This window comes from Phacochoerus africanus, chromosome 2 (assembly GCF_016906955.1).
Source record: "Phacochoerus africanus isolate WHEZ1 chromosome 2, ROS_Pafr_v1, whole genome shotgun sequence".
NCBI lineage: Eukaryota > Metazoa > Chordata > Mammalia > Artiodactyla > Suidae > Phacochoerus > Phacochoerus africanus.
The window spans coordinates 120051415-120070425 of record NC_062545.1 but is presented as its reverse complement, the minus strand read 5'-3'; the positions used below and the strand labels follow the sequence as shown (position 1 = coordinate 120070425).

At 37.5% G+C, this 19011-nt stretch overlaps 1 protein-coding gene across 1 annotated transcript in view; it reads right to left on the bottom strand.

Moving 5' to 3' along the window:
• The window catches only part of WDR72 (WD repeat domain 72), a 223525-nt gene that overhangs the window by 45658 nt on the left and 158856 nt on the right, over positions 1–19011 (bottom strand). The window lies entirely within an intron of this gene.

Below are 19011 nucleotides of genomic sequence, written 5' to 3'. Positions count from 1 at the left end.
GTTTTTCTTCATCACTTTAAAAAATATTCCCACACAACAGAATAGTAGCTAGGAAGATGCCCCTAATTATTTGTGCTAGATATTGGTCAGATGAGGTTTAGAAAATTGTAGCTCATTTCAGCAAAGACAAATTTTCAGGATTCTATGATTTAAAGTTAACAAGCAGACTCATTTATTAAACTGGAAATTAGGCATAGAAGATATAAAATTATTTTAACACCCTCTTTTTTTTCTGTCCTGAGTAAAGTTTAAACAAATTGGCATCTTTCACGTATAACTTCAGTGACACATATATTTTATATGAGCTATTAAAATAAAAAGCAAGATCTGCCTGTTATAACAAAGGACATTTAAAATATTCATTAATACTCAAGTGTGAGGTGGAACACACACTTGATCTAGTAATGGGAATGTCAGTTGGAACACAATTCTTAAGATTTTTTTTTTTAAATGTGAAATACTGTTCCTGCAGAAAGTTGGTTGGATGACATAAAGAGCATGGGCTTGCCTATCACACTGATTACTTGATGTAATAGTAAGCAAGCTTAAGTGAACTGTGTGTCTTCAATCTTTCCAATCACTTAGGGATGGGCATCAGAGCTAGCCATCCATCATCCCTGGCCTGAAACACACGGTGCATCAGCAATCTTGGGCTGACCTAAATGATAGTAAAAGCCACTATGCTGTTCACAATAAGAAATTGTTGTCCACTGAATTACAGGTTTGTGATTAGATTGCTAACATGGCCAACTTGATGTATAAATAAAGTGTCCAGGGAAGATATTCTTTAGGATCTTCTGAAGATTAATTTATACCCTTGAAATGTAGACCAATCACAAAGTCAAAAAATATGTCATGGTATTTTTCTTGTAAGCAAGAAAGCCCAGCTGTTATAATAGTCATTAATTTATTTCTGGCACCTTTATCTGCAGGAGAATTTAATAAACCAGGTGTCTAATGGCCATTGTCTTAGCATAGCTAGAATTGTCTAATACAATAATTATTTTGGGGGGAGTAAAATTCACACAGAAGTATAGTTATGTACTATGATGAATACAAACCTGAAATGTCAACTTCTTTATAATTTAAACTTTTTACATAGAAAAGCAAATCTGTGCAAATGCATATCTAAAAATTCTAGTTGTAGTATGCAATGCTGTCATTTCTCAGTACTGTCTATAAAGATATCATGTAAATTAACCAATAGGTATGCTATATATTATGTATTTATTTTGCTTTCTTTCCTAAGATTAAAAGAACTAGAATCTGAAATTTAAATAAATTATTCCCAAGGCAACAACACAACCCAAAATAAGACTGGCAAAGGAAATAGGAGGCCTGGCTTTGGCTCCAGGTTCTGTGTCAAAATGTGCTGTGGCCTTAGATAAGTTCTTACCATCGGTATCCATACTCGGTATTATAAGAATGATATTTGCTAGTCTAGCCAAAGACTTATTCAGGAGGATGTTATTCATCCATTCAACATTTACTGAATACCCCTATTTTCCAATCCCTCTCCCAGGTGCATAAAATGATGAGGGCACAAGTCCTGCTGACAACCTAGTGGGAGGAGACAGACTAGAAAACAGGCAAGTACAATAGAAAGCTAATTGTACAGAAAACCAAGTAGGCAATTATGAAAAATGAAAATTCTAGGAGTCCACAAGCCTAGATTCTGTGTCAACAGATCTAGTGCTGGGCTCAGATACATACCTTTTTACCATATACTCAAATAGTGGTCTACAACAGAATTTCCCAACTGCAAGGAGTAAGTGCTGGATGCTATGGGGTATATTTGAGTCAGTTTTAAAAGCCCAGAAAAGGTTCTGGGAAAAGGTAGTAGAGAAATAGAAACTTCACAGGGATAACTTAAGCATAATGGAGAGAAGAGAGGGGAAAGTGTTCCCAGCAAAGAACTTCATAAGAAAGAGAGCATATGGGGACCTTTGGCAGCTTTAGAAAACTCAAGAGGCCAAGAGAGGAGATACTTTTGAAGTTGGAAGAAGCTGATCACAAAGGACATAGGTTTCTATTTCTATTTTATTTATTTATTTATTTATTTATTTTTGTCTTTTGTCTTTTGTCTTTCTAGGGCCGTACCCATGGCACATGGAGGTTCCCAGCTATTGCGGCTGGCCTATGCCACAGCCATAGCAATGCCAGATCCAAGATGCATCTGCGACCTACACCACAACTCACGGCAACGCCAGATCCTTAACCAACTGAACGAAGCCAGGGATTGAACTTGCAACCTTATGGTTCCTAGTCGGATTTGTTTCCCCTGTGTCACGATGGGAACTCCTATTTCTATTTGCAATAACTTATTTTTTTGAACACATTTGCGTGGAACAAAATGTATAAAAAGAATATACAATGAAAGGTTTTTCTTCCATCTTTTCCCTAGCTACTCATTTCTCTTTCTGGATCGAAAACTCCTTTAACACTTCTTTTTATTTATTTATTTATTTGTTTGTTTGTTTATTTATTTTTAAATGGTTATTTCCCCAGTTTTTTTCTGCTGTACAGCATGGTGGCAGCCAGCCACATATACATGTACACATTATATTTTCACACATTATCATGCTCCATCACTAGTGACCACAGTTCCCAGTGCTACATAGCAGGATCTCATTACTAATCCATTCCAAAGGCAACAGTTTGTATCTATTAACCCCAAGCTCCCCAACCACTCCACTCCCTCCCCCTCCCCCTTGGCAACCACAAGTCTACTCTGCAAGTCCATGATTTTCTTTTCTGTGGAAAGGTTCATTTGTGCCGTATATTAGATTCCAGATATAAGTGATATCTTATGGTATTTGGTTTTCTCTTTCTCTCTGACTTCACTCAGGACGAGGGTCTCTAGTTCCATTCATGTGGCTGCCAATGGCATTATCTTGTTCTTTTTTATGGCTGAGTAGTATTCCATTGTGTATATATACCACTCTTCCTAATCCAGTCATCTGTTAATGGACATTTGGGTGGTTTCCATGTCTTGGCTGTTGTGAACCGTGCTGCAATGAACATGCAGGTGCATGTGTCTTTTTTAAGGAAAGTTTTGTCCGGATATATGCCCAAGAGTGGGATTGTTGGGTCATACATATGGTAGTTCTATGTATAGGTTTCTAAGGTATCTCCATACTGATCTCCATAGTGGTTGTACCAGCTTACATTCCCACCAACAGAGCAGGAGGATTCCCTTTTCTCCACACCCCCACCAGCATTTGTTATTTGTGGACTTATTAATGATGGCCATTCTGACTGGTGTGAGGTGGTATCTCATGGTAGTTCTGATTTGCATTTCTCTAATAATCAGGGATGTTGAGCATTTTTTCACGTGCTTGTTTGCCATCTGTACATCTTCCTTGGTGAAATGTCTATTCAAGTCTTTTGCCCATTTTCAACTGGGTTGTTAAGTTGTATAAGTTGCTTGTATATTCTGGAGATTAAGCCCTTGTCAGTTGCATCATTTGAAACTATTTTCTCCCATTCTGTAAGTTGTCTTTTTGTTTTCTGTTTGGTTTCCTTTGCTGTGCAAAAGCTTGTCAGTGTGATTAGGTCCCCTTGGTTTATTTTTGCTTTCATTTCTGTTGCTTTGGGAGACTGACCTGAGAAAATATTCATATGGTTGATGTCAGAGAATGTTTTGCATGTGTTCTCTTCCAGGAGTTTGATGGTGTCTTGTCTTATATTTGAGTCTTTCAGCCATTTTGAGTTTATTTTTGTGCATGGTGTGAGGGTGTGTTCTAGTTTCCTTGCTTTGCATGCAGCTGTCCAGGTTTCCTAGCACCACTTACTGAAAAGACTGTCTTTTTCCCATTTTATGTTCTTGCCCCCTTAGTCAAAGATTAATTGACCGTAGGTGTCAGGGTTTATTTCCGGGTTCTCTATTCTGTTCCATTGGTCTGTCTGTCTGTTTTGATACCAGTACCACACTGTTTTGATGACTGTGGCTTTGTAGTATTTCTTGAAGTCTGGGAGAGTTATGCCTCCTGCTTGGTTTTTGTTTGTCAGAATTGCTTTGGCAATTCTGGGTCTTTTGTCATTCCATATAAATTGTTGGATTGTTTGTTCTAGTTCTGTGAAAAATGTCCTGGGTAATTTGATAGGGATTGCATTGAATGTGTAGATTGCTTTGGGTAGTATGGCCATTTTTACAATATTAATTTTTCCAATGCAGGAGCATGGAATATCTTTCCATTTCTTTACATCATCTTTAATTTCCTTGATTAATATTTTATAGTTCTTGGCATATAACCTTTAACACTTCTTATGTGTCTTTCCATAGATGCTGAATGCATATATAATATTGTTATCAGTATATATTCCTAGCACTCTATCCCCATAAATTAAAAAATAAGGTATACTATGCACAGTTCTGCTTTTTGGCATAAACATATTTTGGAGATTTGGCCATATCTTACTCATTGTAAGCACTGCATATAATATTCCATTATATAGAGACACCAAATTTATTTTACATTCACCTGGGGATTAACAATTAGCTTGTTTCTAATCTTTTATTCTTACAAGAAATATTTTAAATAATAAATTCGTACCTAAGGAATTTCAACCAAATGCATCTATGCTAAATTCCAAGAAACAGAATTTTTGAGTCAAAGGGCATCTGGATTTAACATGTTGGTAGATTTTGCCAAATTGTTTTCTATAGGACTGTACTAATTTGCAATCCCATTTGCAAGGTACAAGAGGATTGTTTTCTTACTCTCCAAAAACAAGTCTGGCCTTTTTCTTAAAATATTGGGAAGTAAATCAAGGGGCTTAAGAGGAGGAATGACCTGATTTAGAAAGATACACCCCCACTGCAATGCGGAAAATGAATGGATTCGAGTAGGTAAGACCAGAAACAAGAAGAGTGTTTAGAAAGCTTTACAGTAGTTAGCCAAGAACAGATTACCCAGTATCTATCATATGGAAAGACAAAGGTCTTTATTAAGTATATATTATATGACAGACCCTATGCTGAGCCTGCCAAGTGCATTATCTGATTTATTATTTACAACAAAACTGATGGATACCTATTATTATTTCTGATTTCAGACAAAAAAAATAAAACAAAGGTGAGGCTCATAAGTTTATGCAAGTAGTACTTAGCAAAACTAGGGTTCCAATTTAGGCAAATATAGTTGAAGGCAAGTGCTTTTAATAACTATAATACTGGAGAAAATTTGATGCATTTGGGATTAATCAAAAAGGTAGAATTGATAGAACTGAGCAAAAGGCTCTATGCAGAACATAAAGAAAATGAATAGATCAGCATTGTCTGTCAAGACTGGGAACTCCAAAATACTTAAATTTGGAAAGCAAGGGATGGGGTAGGAGGTAAATTTGGTTTTCATTTTGAGGTGCCAGTGTGAGGTGAAGTAAAAGATGTCTCTACCATCTGAGAAGCAGGTGAGCAGTCTGGTCTGGAGATTTAAATGAGAACATCATCAGCATACAGCCACTATGCTGGGAAGTCTCCAGAAGGATAAGCTCACTCAGGGAGTAACATTTAAGAAATAGGTCAGTGATAAGGAGAACATGAAAGAGAGTAAGAATGAACTAAGAGATAAGAAAGGGAGGAAAGGAAAACCAAAAGAAAATATTAGCCCTGAGCCAAATAAAAACTAAAACACTTGGAATTATTCCACAAATAAATTATTTATACTCTCCCTCCCCCTTATTTCTAACCTCTCTCATATAGTATGAAAGTAATGTTCGTGAAATATTTCCCAAATACAAGGGAAGATATAGGTTGCTAACACACCCCACTGGTACTGTCTGTGGAGGTGATAGTCCAGGGGAAAATTGCTTTCCCTAAGCTGGCTGAGAGTCCTGATACATTTCTTTAAAGCTCTAATAACCATGCAGAAAAGTGTCAAACTGAGGATTTAAAGCCAAAGGCTGTAGTCCTGAGAGAGTGTCTGGGAGTGATTCCTATGTACCTGACATAACTTAGAAGCAGGAGAGTTACACTCAATGGCTAGGAGAATTCTTGTGCACCACCTCGTATAAATCTATGGAGGGCTACCCGAAGGTTTATGTGAGCTGTGTGTCCAACATGTGTTAGAAAATCAGTCTTGTTATATTTTCCCTGTAAATCCTTCCAGGAGTCCTCTAGGTTTAAGGAGGACCTTCACATTTGGAGTCGAGAAATGAGTATAGATTTTCTGAGACTGCCTGGATTGTGTAATATGCCGTTCATACGATATATTTGAGGGGAAGAATATGTAGGTGCTGTCAGTCAATTGATGGATTTAGTCTCAAGAAGTTCCAACCTGCTCACTCTCCCCAACTCCTTCCTAAGGGAGGCGGGGAAGCTCTTTTCAAAGGAGGTATATTGGAGTTCCTGTGGTGGCTCAGCGGGTCAAGAACCCCACATAGTGTCCTTGTGAATGAAGGTTCAATCCCTGGCCTTGCTCAGTGCTTTAAGGATCTAGCATTGCCATAAGCTGCAGCATAGGTCTCAGATGCGGCCTGGATCTAGCATTGCTGTAGCTGTGGGATAGGCTGGCAGCTGCAGCTCCAACTCAACCCCTAGCCTGGAAACTTGCATATGCTGTGGGTGTGGCCATAAAAAGAAAGAAAGAAAGAAAGGGGGATACATTCTACGAAAGTGGCTAAACAATCTCTGTAGCATATTTAGTGTGTGGCATGACATGAAGAGATGGGACTGGTTTTCTTGATTCACAGTTTATAAAGCCTGTTTTATAAATTACAAGCAATAACTTTTATGTTAGCAAATCACATTCCACTTCTGAATACACCACAGCTGAAATGATTGGGCTGAAATATATAGAATCTCAACAGTTTTTTAGATATTTAAGCTGATCTTTAAAGGAACAGAAGCCCTGAAAATTATGTAAATGAAATTGTAATATTATTAGAATAGTCTGAAAAAACAATTAGCTGTACAATACACAATTAATATTTAAAGTAATAGCTAAATTTTTAATAAACATTTCATATTAGGTCAGATTTTATACTTTCTTAATATAAAAAACATTGGAATAATTATTTCTAAGCTCTGTTAGAAAATTTTTTTTTCTTTTTAGGGCCATACCTGTGGCTAATGCAAGTTCCCAGGCTGGAGGGAATTAGAGCTACAGCTGCTGGCCTAAGCCACAGCCACAGCAATGCCAAACCTAAACTGCATCTGTGAGCTATGCTGCAGCTTGTGGCAATGCTCAATCTTAACCCACTGAGCAAGGCCAGGGATTGGACCTGCATCCTCATGGATACTAGTTGGGTTCTTAACCACTGAGCCACAATGGGAACTCCAGAAAATTTTAAAATTCAAAATTTCTCCATTCTATCAAGTTTTATCTTTAACATCAATTGATCATTATCCTGAACAAACGCAGTAACCTTAAACAAAAAAAAGAAAAATTATGGATTAGTTAGGATGTTTGAAATCAAGCTTTGATTTTAGGAATTTTTTCCCCCTAAGTTTTAAATATAAAGAAAATTATTTTGGAGTTCCCCTTATGGCTCAGTGGGTTAAGGACCCAGTATTGTATCTGTGAGGAAGTGGGTTCAATCCCCGGCTTCGCTCAGTGGGTAAAGGATCAGGCATTGCCACAAGCTGCAGTATAGGTCGCAGATGTGGCTCAGATACAATGCTGCCATGACTGTGGCAGGCCACAACTGCAGCTCTGATTTGACCATGGCCTGGGAATTTCCATATACCATAGGTTCAGCCTTAAAAAAGAAAATCATAAATAAGCTATAATTTCTATTTTTTTAAATAATTTCTAAATATTGGTCAACAAATATCTGATTTTTATAAATAGATGGGGTGATTTGTATCAAGTCCATATTAGTCAGCATTTAATATGTAACTCACACATATGTATATGCATGCGGAAGCAGCAGCTTTATTATTTACTTATTCATTTACTCACTCATTTTGCTGAAACCCGGGAACAAACAGCTGCTGCTTTAAAGAGCAGTTCCTCTTAAGCATGTAGCTTTTTGCTTTTAACAGATCCTTAAGATGTTCAAAATAATGAAATCAATTTCTACAAAATGGAAAATAGAAATTTTCTAACTAATCTCATACCCAAAACAATGACTTTGACTTTTTGATCACCACTATTTAAACAAGAGCCATAACAGGAATTTTATTACTTGTTGAAGCACGCTGTTACACCATTCAAAAGATTTAAGAGTTTGAATATTTTTCCTTAAATACTGTACACAAATTTCCCTATATGTCTAGCAATAGCCCTTATACTGGCTCCTGGAACAATCTCAGCAGTCTTGCCGCTTTTCACTAGGGTAGTCACTAATCATAGTGCCCAAGCTAAGATCTTATTTGTAAACATTTAAGTTACTTTAATTTACTAAATAAACTGTATTTTTTTTTCTTCTTTTTGGCCACACTCATAGCATGTGGAAGTTCCTGGGCCAGGGATCAAACCTGCACAACAGCAGCAACCTGAGCCACTGCAGAGACAATGCTGGATCCTTAACCCTCTGAGCCTCAAGGGAACTCCTAAGATTTTATTTTTTGAGGCAGAATTTTTCTAGTCACGTTCTACCTTATGTTTTTTAAAGTCCCTCATCAATTCCTGCTCTAAAGCACTACTGATCATCTGCAGCAGAGACTACACATCATGTCACAAGTATCACAAAGCTCCAGGTGAGAGTTATTATTTCCCAGAAGCTGAGCTCCTAGTTTCTATCAATGCAACTTATATTTTAAGCATATATAAAACATACTGTTGGCACATGCAAATTTCCATTATCTTATGGAGTTTAGCACAAAGAGTAGGGGACATTTTTAATGATGATATTTAAATTGTAAAATAATATTTAACCTACCAATTGTGTTAGGGGAATTAAGAGAATTGAGTGAATTCAGAGTATTTAAGCAAAGTGGGGAGTTTATTGAAACATACATACGAGTCCACAGTTTTCTTTCTTTTTATACTACTTAACTGTCTGTTCCTATTTGCACATGTGATCATTCTTCTTTGTCTTTCTCTACAGATGGGCTTTCTATGCTTTGAATTACTATTGCCAGTCCATCTTTGACTTCATGTGGTCATTGTGATCTTCATCAAAAATAAACTGCATTGGTGGAGTTCCCGTCGTGGCTCAGTGGTTAACGAATCCAACTAGGGACCATGAGGTTGTGGGTTCGATCCCTGGCCTTGCTTTAGTGGGTTAAGGATCTGGCGTTGCTGTGAGCTGTGGTGTAGGTAGGTCCCAGGTCTCTAACCACTGCTGGTCCAATTAGAGATGACTGGGGTCACAGAGCCACATGTCCTGTAGCTCACGTATCTGCCCTATAGATACTGGTTCCCCTAAAGGTCATGGACAAGGCTCTGGAAGAAGGAAGCACCAACCGACAGGCACGCTGAGAGTTGTCTGCTGTAATATTATTGAAGCATGTATCTACTGGCCAAAATACGTACTAAATATAGAGCAAGACTGATATCATCATAGAATAGTCACGCTCACCAATTCAAGTCATGAGAATTCCATATATCAGGAATTCTATCTAATATCTTGTGCATCAACTTATGGAACATTAATTTGCATCCACAGGACCAAGTGTAGAATGAAAGCACTACAAGACACAAGCCACCTGGACATCTTTAAATAGGCATAGTTGCTATAGCTTTAATTAAGCCTCTCCTCTCACAGTATTCAGGTTTGCTCTCACAAGAGTAATGACCTCATTCATCATGCCCCCCAGGATGTCATTATGTGAGTGAGGGAATACAATTTACATTGTTTCATATGTTTTTTTATCTTTTGTTTCTGTTTATCTTTGCATTAATGGTGAACCATGAAACAAATGGACTATAAAAACAATGAACCTTTAAAGTAGATGGTCTTTATGGTCTTTAAGTGAAAGGTATGTAAAGGTGATTCACATTCAGTTCAGAAGTAAGCTGATCTTTCGCCAAGGACATACACTTTTGTAGGCACAGTCTCTTTTTTCTTTCCTCTTATGATCTCTTCCTTTCACATTGAAAACTTAAATTAAAAAAAAATCTCATTAATATAAAAACTAGGAGACAATTTTCAGGATCTAGAACTAGGAAAAGACTGTTAAATTTAACTCCAAAAGCACAACCCATAAAAGAAAAAGCTGGTAAGTTGTACCTCTTCAAAATTATAAGTTTTTTGTTTTTTTTTTGTTTTTTGTTTTTTACCTCTGAGAGAGAATAGGGGCACTGCTGCCTTGATCTTTCTCTGGGAATAGCCCTCAGCAAACAGAAACCAACTTGACTAGAGAGGCCTAGGAAGTGGAATAATACCCCACTGGGGTGGCCTGAAGGCAATGACAGACTGATACTGGGGTAAACAAACAAACAAACAAACAAACAAACCCAAGTCTTTTGTCACTATCCATGCTGTGCTCCAGGTATTGCTCTTCTGGAAAAACTCCTGATCCTCATCAGCATCAGCAACAATTTTGGCTCTCCTCTTCAGGAGAGAATCATAGTTTCTATATCATTTCACCGCAAATACGAATTTCCCACAGTGATTGGGATTTTTAATTATTGGGAATCCAACTAAATGAAAGTACTTTATGTTGCTTTGCTGAATACCAGTGCCTTTGGAGTTAGTGTTGGGAGGCTGTGGAGGTGGCATGTTTTGCAACAGGAGATTCTCTCTGATGGTCATAGATTCCAAATAGTGCCAACTAACTCTGAGAGCAAATTGTTAAGAAACATCTTTTTCCTGTGACATTCAAATATCACCTCAGTTAACTTTGTTCCTCTTTTGTTAAATACCTCATTTGGTCCAAAAGATCCCCTCTAAAATGTATATCTGTGTGTGTGTGTGTGTGTGTGTATTTCCTTCATTCCAAGACACCATCAATTCTAAATGTGTTACTAATTTTGTAACAATCTTTAGGCCAAAGGAGAGTACACATTAATTGTCCGCATTTTGTATCAGTTCACAATTGTATACATTTATTCATACAATACATGCCCCTTTCTTTTTCAATAATGTTGGAGTCTAATCCTGTGTGTGTTCAGAGGCTAGGACTTTTCTGATTTACTTTGGTCACTGCCTTTCTGAAAAATATCACTTGATGAACTACTTTTCATGATTCTTTCTTCTTATTTTTTTTTTCTGTCTTTTTAGGGCTGCATGCATGGCATATGGAGATTCCCCAGGCTAGGGGTCAAATTGGAGCTCTAGCTGCTGTCCTACACCACAGCTACAGCAGCATGAGATCCGAGCTGTGTCTGCAACCTATGCCACAGCTCACAGCAATGCTGGATCCATAACCCACTGAGCAAGGCCGTGGATCAAACCTGCATCCTCATGGATACTAGTCAGATTTGTTTCTGCTGTGCCATGACCAGGAACTCCCCTTTCTTGTAATTTTTAACTACTTTATCAATTTTAACATCAATAATTTCATTTGCATTTCCTATTTGTTAACATCTTAGTTTTGAATTTGTTTTTATTTCTTTAATTGAATGATGTATCCTAGGATATTTAACAGATACTCTTGAATGTCAACTGGAAGCTTCTTAATTCTTTATAATGCATAAGTCAATTGCAAGGATATTCTCATATGTGCATATATAATTTATGTATGTTACACTCTGATACATACATATTTCCAAAAGCAAAAAGCAATATAGGGAAATCAGTAGTGGATTTGTTTTCAAGTGAGTACTAATATCATATGTTCCAAATTCAATGGGAGAATCATCACTAACTATATTTAAAAATTGCCAAGTGAGTATGTACTTTTATGTGTAAATGTGGACTTAATCTTTGATGTTCATGGGAAGTAATTCATGGCCAATTTCTACAATATGCCAAGGAGACGCTTTATATCCAGGTACTGACACTTTATGTATTAGTCTATAATCAATACTATTTGCTGCATGCTCTGTCACTGAAATAAAACTATGATCGTTCTGCAAATAAAGTTTTAATTACTAACACAAACATTCTCATTTTGAAATCTAGTAACCCTATATGTCTTCTAACACAACTTTATTACCAGTTATAAAAATCAACCTAGGGTTTTAACGTCTTAAAAATGTCGATATTTGAAAGGAACAACCAGGGCCCATTTCTTTTTGTTTTTTGTTTGTTTGCTTGTTTAATGCAAACAGGTCATATATCTTAGGAAGGAGTCTGAACTTAGTTTTTTCATCTGTAAAATGGAGGTAACAGCTCCTAGTTCACAAAGTTGTTACCAAAATTAAATTAGATAATGTGTGCAAAGCACAGAGAACTTTTGACCTGCTACTAAAATTGTGGAATGGTAAACATTTGAATTTGAATATTAGTGCCCATGATTGGATTGGTGTTAACCTGTGCATGTCAAATGCTGTCAGTGCCTATAACACATAGACACTTAATTGCTGATGTTAAGGCTCTCCAATCATTCAGCTTTCTGAGAGTGTAGAACTAATAGCCAACAATTTCTATAAGATTATAAGAAGATGTAGCTCGAGCCCACTGAGATAACTGGTCACCCTGCTTCAGCCCTCTTCAATCTTTGATCCATCTACCATACTGAAAAATACCTAAATTATAAACCTGAAAAGTTCCTAGCACCTACAGTATGGCACACAAAACAGTTCACAAACAGGCCTTACCCCAACTTTGAGCCTGTTCCATTCACCCATGAGATTGCACTCTTAACTGCGCTTCTAAAATAGTCCTTATGACATTGCATTATTATTAGTTTATTAGAGGTCTAACTTTACCTAGATTGTGTAGCAAGGAATGTACCATTAAGAACAAGAATTTAGTTGAGGACATATCAACCAGCACATGCCTCCCACATCTCACAAGATAATCACACTTGATAGGAATCCCCAATGTTAACAGATTTTTTTTTCTTTCACAGATGCCTTGAGATAGTAATAAGATGAACATTTTCAAATTAAATTTTAAGAATGTTCAGAAAGGAGGAGTAAGATATAGTGCCTGCATCTCCTCAGCTTCTCTCAGCTCTCCACAAGCAGGTGGGTTCAGGGTAGTCACTACCATGGCCCTCAGCAAAGGACACACCTTAAGGTTTCTTCGTGTCTTACTCCCTTTTTCATATATGTTGTGCAGTGCTTATTATTTATTAGGTAAATTTCTGATGCTTGTTAAATGATAATTCCTGTCCTCTTTCTTTCCTTCCTCAATCCCACAAATATACACATAGGGAATTTTTCAGGCTTAAGTTCCCTAGTGACAGTATTGAACAGGTCAAAACCTCAGTTCCCCCATGAACCTAGTAAAAATTGAATAAAGCAGGTTTGGTGGACCCTAAGATGACCTGGAGGCCCACACTCACTCTAAAAAGTTTGTCTGACATGAAAACCTGCTACTCAGCTCCAGCCTACTGTTGTTGCACTAAAATGACAACTCAGTGTGGCATCTCTTCCTGTTTTTCATGAGAAGCCAGAAATACAGAATATTTTATGAAATCTCCTGCTTTTAAAATGCTGGCAATTGAAATTTTTTTCTTTCCATGAAGTACTGTGTAAATCACTCAGAATACACATCTAGTGACCACTGTGTACCTGTGCTGTAGGGCTCTAAGAGCCAGCTGTCTCTAGACATTACTACTATGCATCTGATCTTGCAAAAGATCCCCTACTCCTTCCAACAGACTAAGGTGCTACTTGTAAGCGCTCAGGCTGTTCATGGCTGAGCTCCAGTGTGCTGTCTCTCCTTATTTAAGAAGTTTGGTCAATACCCGACTTATAAAATTATGGCTCTCATCTTAATCAGCAAGGAAGAGTTTCTGCACTGTAAAATCTTATTAAGGGAATTTGATTGCAAATTGAAAGTGGTCCAGCACCTTTTCCAAAGCTCATTTAAGATATTTGATATTTGAGAGAAAAAGCCTAAATGGGTATGTTAACTATCCATTTACCTACACTATTCCAAATTCTATCCCTGCACTCTCAGACCATCAGAAAATAATGTCTTGGACCACATTATCTCAGTCAATCAAAGACATGGCTTTTGAAATAGGGCTCAATATCATGTTCTTTGATTTTATAGGTGGCTGATGTTAAAACTGTCATATTTAAGAGCATTTTTGTACCTTTTGGAAGACTGGGGAGCTATATTCTACATGTGACTTAATACTGCTTTATATTGGAACCCATATGATAAATTCTGAGAAAAATGGTTCCAGGAAAGGAGGTTTATCCTCACAGATGCATCTATATATGATATCTTAATGAGAAACAATTTCTTTTCTTTAGTTGCTAAGCCAAACTTCAAAAAATACATTAAGTGAGAATAAGACTCCTAGATTTGTTTCTGAGTGTTTTAAGCCCTAACTCTCTACCTCCTTGACCTCAGTTTTTGTCAACTAAAATTAACACTGGTTTTAGGTTTTTAAGTAACTGGGAATCATCCAGTCATAAAAATTTGTTATCATAGCGATTTAATGCTTGGTCATCAATATTTTTAAGTTTACTCCATTTTTGTTATGTTATTGCTTTGCTTTTTTATTCAGAAAAGTAATTTTTAAAAAGTAAAGAACTAGATTTATATCTCAGATTATGGTGGGCACGTACTCCCAAAATATCTTCTTCATTACCTATAACAGGGCCTGAAAATTTAACTTTAGAAGTACATTATTTCTTTTTCTTTTTCTTTCTTTTTTTTGTCTTTTGTCTTTTTAGGGCCGTACCTGAGGCATATGGAGGTTCCCAGGCTAGGGGTCAAATCGGAGCTGTAGCTGCCAGCCTACACCAGAGCCACAGCAACGCCAGATCCAAGCCGTGTCTGAGACCTGCACCACAGCTCACAGCAACGCCGGATCCTTAACCCACTGAGCAAGGCCAGGGATCGAACCCGCAACCTTATGGTTCCTAGTCAGATTCGTTAACCACTGAGCCACGACGGGAAATCCAGAAGTACATTATTTCTTAAACAGACATTATAACTCCAGAATTCTTGATATTTCTAGAATTATCATCTATCCATTTGCTTATCAAATATTTATCAAATATCTGCAGAATATCTGGCACTGACCCAGGCATTGGGGATTTAATCATTAGCAATTTAGACATACTCCTTTCCCATCATGAGTTTCACAATCTCTTGGAGGAGTAGACAAGAAACCAGGCAATGACAATACAGGGCAGTCAGTATTATGACAGAAGTACAGAGTAGGACATTTAACCTATTTAGGGGGATAAGAGGGCATCCCAGAGGCTATAACATTGGATTTGGGACATGAAGGTCTCAATCAGTGATGGGAGAGGGAAGAGGTTTTCAGGAAGGTGCTGCAGATTCCTCAAGGCTCTCCTTTTCCTTGTTGTATCCTCAAGGGTTTGCTCACTGCTTGGCTCACTAAAGACGCTCAAAAATTTTAAATAAATAAATGAGAGATGGAATAGCATGTGTGAAGCCTGAATATAACATGTATGAGAGCCAAGTGGGGATAGGTCCTTTGGAGGAACCAAAAGGGTTTGGTTTGGCTGAATTTTTGGGGTCAAGGTGAGTAGAAGGCGGCAAGATGAGACTAGAGCGGCAAGCAATGGCTAGCTGAAAATTATCCTTGTGAATCATTCAAATAATATGCACTGTATCCGAAGAGAAAAGGGAAACCACATGTTCCTAAATAAAAAAACAAAAACAAACAAAAAACACCTTTTTACCTATCATTACTAACCTCTCATTGGTAAATTGTACCTGGACTAGGAAGAACTATAGATGAACCATAAAAACCCATCATCCTAGCTTTGGATGTTTTTGAGAGTGAACCTGGCAAGCCAATGGCTGTGGGATTGCTGAAAGAGATAAAAGGCGGGTAAGGAGAATGACTTCCAGAGCTGAGCTGCTGGACTGTTGCAGGACTCCCAGTGAGGAAGACCAGCTGCCATCCAGTAGGTGAGCTGTTTACTGATCTCTGCCCTTCTGAGTAGACAGGTGCCAGGTATGGTGTATGGTCATCTTGTGAGTCTAAATGTTTAGTTGATCCTAAAGAAAAATTGCTAGAGAGCATTGCACCACTGAAGGGTTTTAAATAGAGCTGATTTGAACAAATTTGTTTTTATAAGTCACTTTAGCTATTGAGGGCAGCTGCCTTTATGACAGGTTACTCTAATAATATACTGACCTCAGTTAGTTAATAGTCTTCCTGGAATAAGATGGAAGCCTACAAGAAGGAAAAGGGAGAAAGTACCCTGCTTTTAAGTTTCATCTAGACCTAGAGGCTCTAAGCCTGTCAAACACTACTTAGAGGTATACAAACTGGTTTCCATATCTTTTTGTATGTAGTTCATCTGCCACTTACTAGAAAAAAATACTAAGCTTGACTGGCAAGCAAGAACAACCAGAGAAAAGGGTAGAAATACTATATGGGGACCACCAGGCCATTTTAAAAAGATCATCAAATATTGGAAAGTGTTAGGTTTAAATACCATCTCACTCCTTAACTAGCTGTGTCTGGGCCTCTCTGAGCTTCAGCTTCTTGGGCAGAAAAGCAGAGTTTAGACTCAATGACCTTCAAATGATCTTGACTCAAAGTTCCTACTATTAACTACTATTAAGTACTATTATTTGAGTACCACTCACATGCCAAATACTATACTAATTTCTAAGAGCCCTCTCTCCATCACCCCATAAAGGCATTCAAAATCAATGAACACCAAATACCTGTAACAGAAAGGTCAAGAAATGGGAGCCAATAGCTAGAGTCAGTCCTTAATCCAAGGTAGAACTGAGGACTCCGTTATCTCTCTTCATCCAAATTTCACCCTGTGAACATGGTGATTAACATCTATCACTGAAGAACTTTATTATGTGCTTTAGATACTTTCAGTGGTGGGTGCTATGGTAGTGGTAGGCTCTGATAGGTTGGTCTAATCTGAGATCACTCAAGATAGCTGCCCCATGTCTAGAGTACTTACTGCAACATTTACCCACCATGAATTCTCAATGGCTGCTGCTGATTGACAGAATTAATAGAGATAATTAATAATTCAATACTCTTGTGCTCTTCAGACATCTTGAAGAAAGACATAAAAATCCAGTATAATTTAAGCCAAATATCTGAAATGAAATGATATGGGGTGAAAAGAATAATAATTTAATTTTAAAACATGTGTCTCCTATCTTAAAGAGACACTCAAATATACTGACATATGACTATGTGACATTAGGAATGCAGGAGGAAATCTCCATTTTTACAAAAAGTTTTGAATAGGAAATTTCAGTGAAAAGCATTGCGTGTACTTCTAGGAAATCTCATCATGATCTTAGTGTAATAGTCATTTGTAAGAGAGCTCTGAACTGAGTCCACGCCAGGGAGCATTATTGGAAAATGGCCTGCTCCGACAACTTCCTGGAATTCCTCTCTGTGCAAGTCAGCAGCTTGCTTGGCACCAGCTGGCACTAAACTGAGGCACTGAGAAATTTAAGATGCATTCTGAGGTGACATGGTTTGTGATTTATAACTTGAGTCTTAAAAGGAGGAAACTAGACAACAGCTCATATTATTCAAATCATGAGATCAGTCTTCTTTTTAAAAATAAAACATACAGCTAAAAGTGTCATTGAAAAAAAAATGAAACTGGGGTAACTAGACAAGTATCTGTTGCACTGTTGCAGTTTTGTATTATGTGCAGGGGTGGACAGAAGAAACAATTCATCCTCTATCCTCAGGACCCTGTTCAGGGGTTTCTAACCTATATTCCATGGAACCTCGACACTTCTCAGAGGGCACTGAATAACTGTCTGATTAAAATTTTCTCTTTAAAATATGTGCCATAGCTCTTGTTAAAGCATTGTGATTTTAAAGGCAAATTTTTATACTAATTTTTAATAAACTTAGAAATGATAAACACATTGATTTATGCTGCCAAATAGCTGTTTCTATGAATATCTAAGACTAACCTCTGGTTTATTTTTAATTTATAAATGTATTATTGGTTAAAGAGGTTGCATATGTGTGTTTTACTGTTAGTAGTAAACAGTTTCACTCATGTAAAATTATACAAACAAATGCTATTGAAGTGCTATTCTGCTTACTAGGATAAATTATAATTTTTTTCTCTGTAGTGTACCCAAAGCAATATACTAAAGTGAATTAGATATTTTTTTATATATATAATGATTTTTATTTTCCATTATAGCTGATTTACAATGTTCTGTCAATTTTCTGCTGTACAGCATGGTGACCCAGATACACATACACATATACATTCTTTTTTCTCACATTATCAGGCTCCATCAAAAGTAACTAGACATAGTTTCCAGTGCTACATAGCAGGATCTCATTGCTAATCCATTCCAAAGGCAATAGTCTGCATTTATTAACCCCAAGCTTCCAGTCCATCCCACTCCCTCCCCCTTCCTCTTGGCAACCACATTACTGTCATTGAGCTGTCTTTATTTCATATCTCATAATTCATATAAATATTCTTCTTTTTTTTTTGTGCTTTTTGGGGCCACACCCAAGGCATACAGAAGTTCCCAGGCTAGGTCAAATCGGAGCTGCAGCTGCCAGCCTATGCCACAGCCACAGCAACACCAGAGTCGAGCCACATCTGCGCCTACACCACAGTTCATGGCAACACCAGATCCTTAACCCACTGAGTGAGGCCTGCATCCTCATGGGTACTAGTCATATTTGTTTCCGCTGAGCCACAATGGGAACTCCCAATAGAAATATTCTTGATTTCAGTGTTTAACTTTGTAATATGTAAATTATTAAAATTACACTAATAAGGAGTTCCCATTGTGGCTCAACAGAAACAAAACTATTATCTATGAGGATGTTGGTTCGATCCCTGGCCCTGCTCAGTGGGTTAAGGATCTGGCACTGCCATGAGCTATGGCATAGGTCACAAACATGGCTCGGATCTGGCGTTGCTGTGGCTGTGGTGTAGGCCAACAGCTGTAGCTCTCTGATTCGACTCCTAGCCTGGGAACTTTCATATGCTGCATGTGTGGCCCTAAAAAAGAAAAAAAATTACGCTAATAGGTGTGTCTAATTCATTGATTGTTTCAGTTTTACAAAAATTCAGATACTTATGAAAGTTTTACAATAGC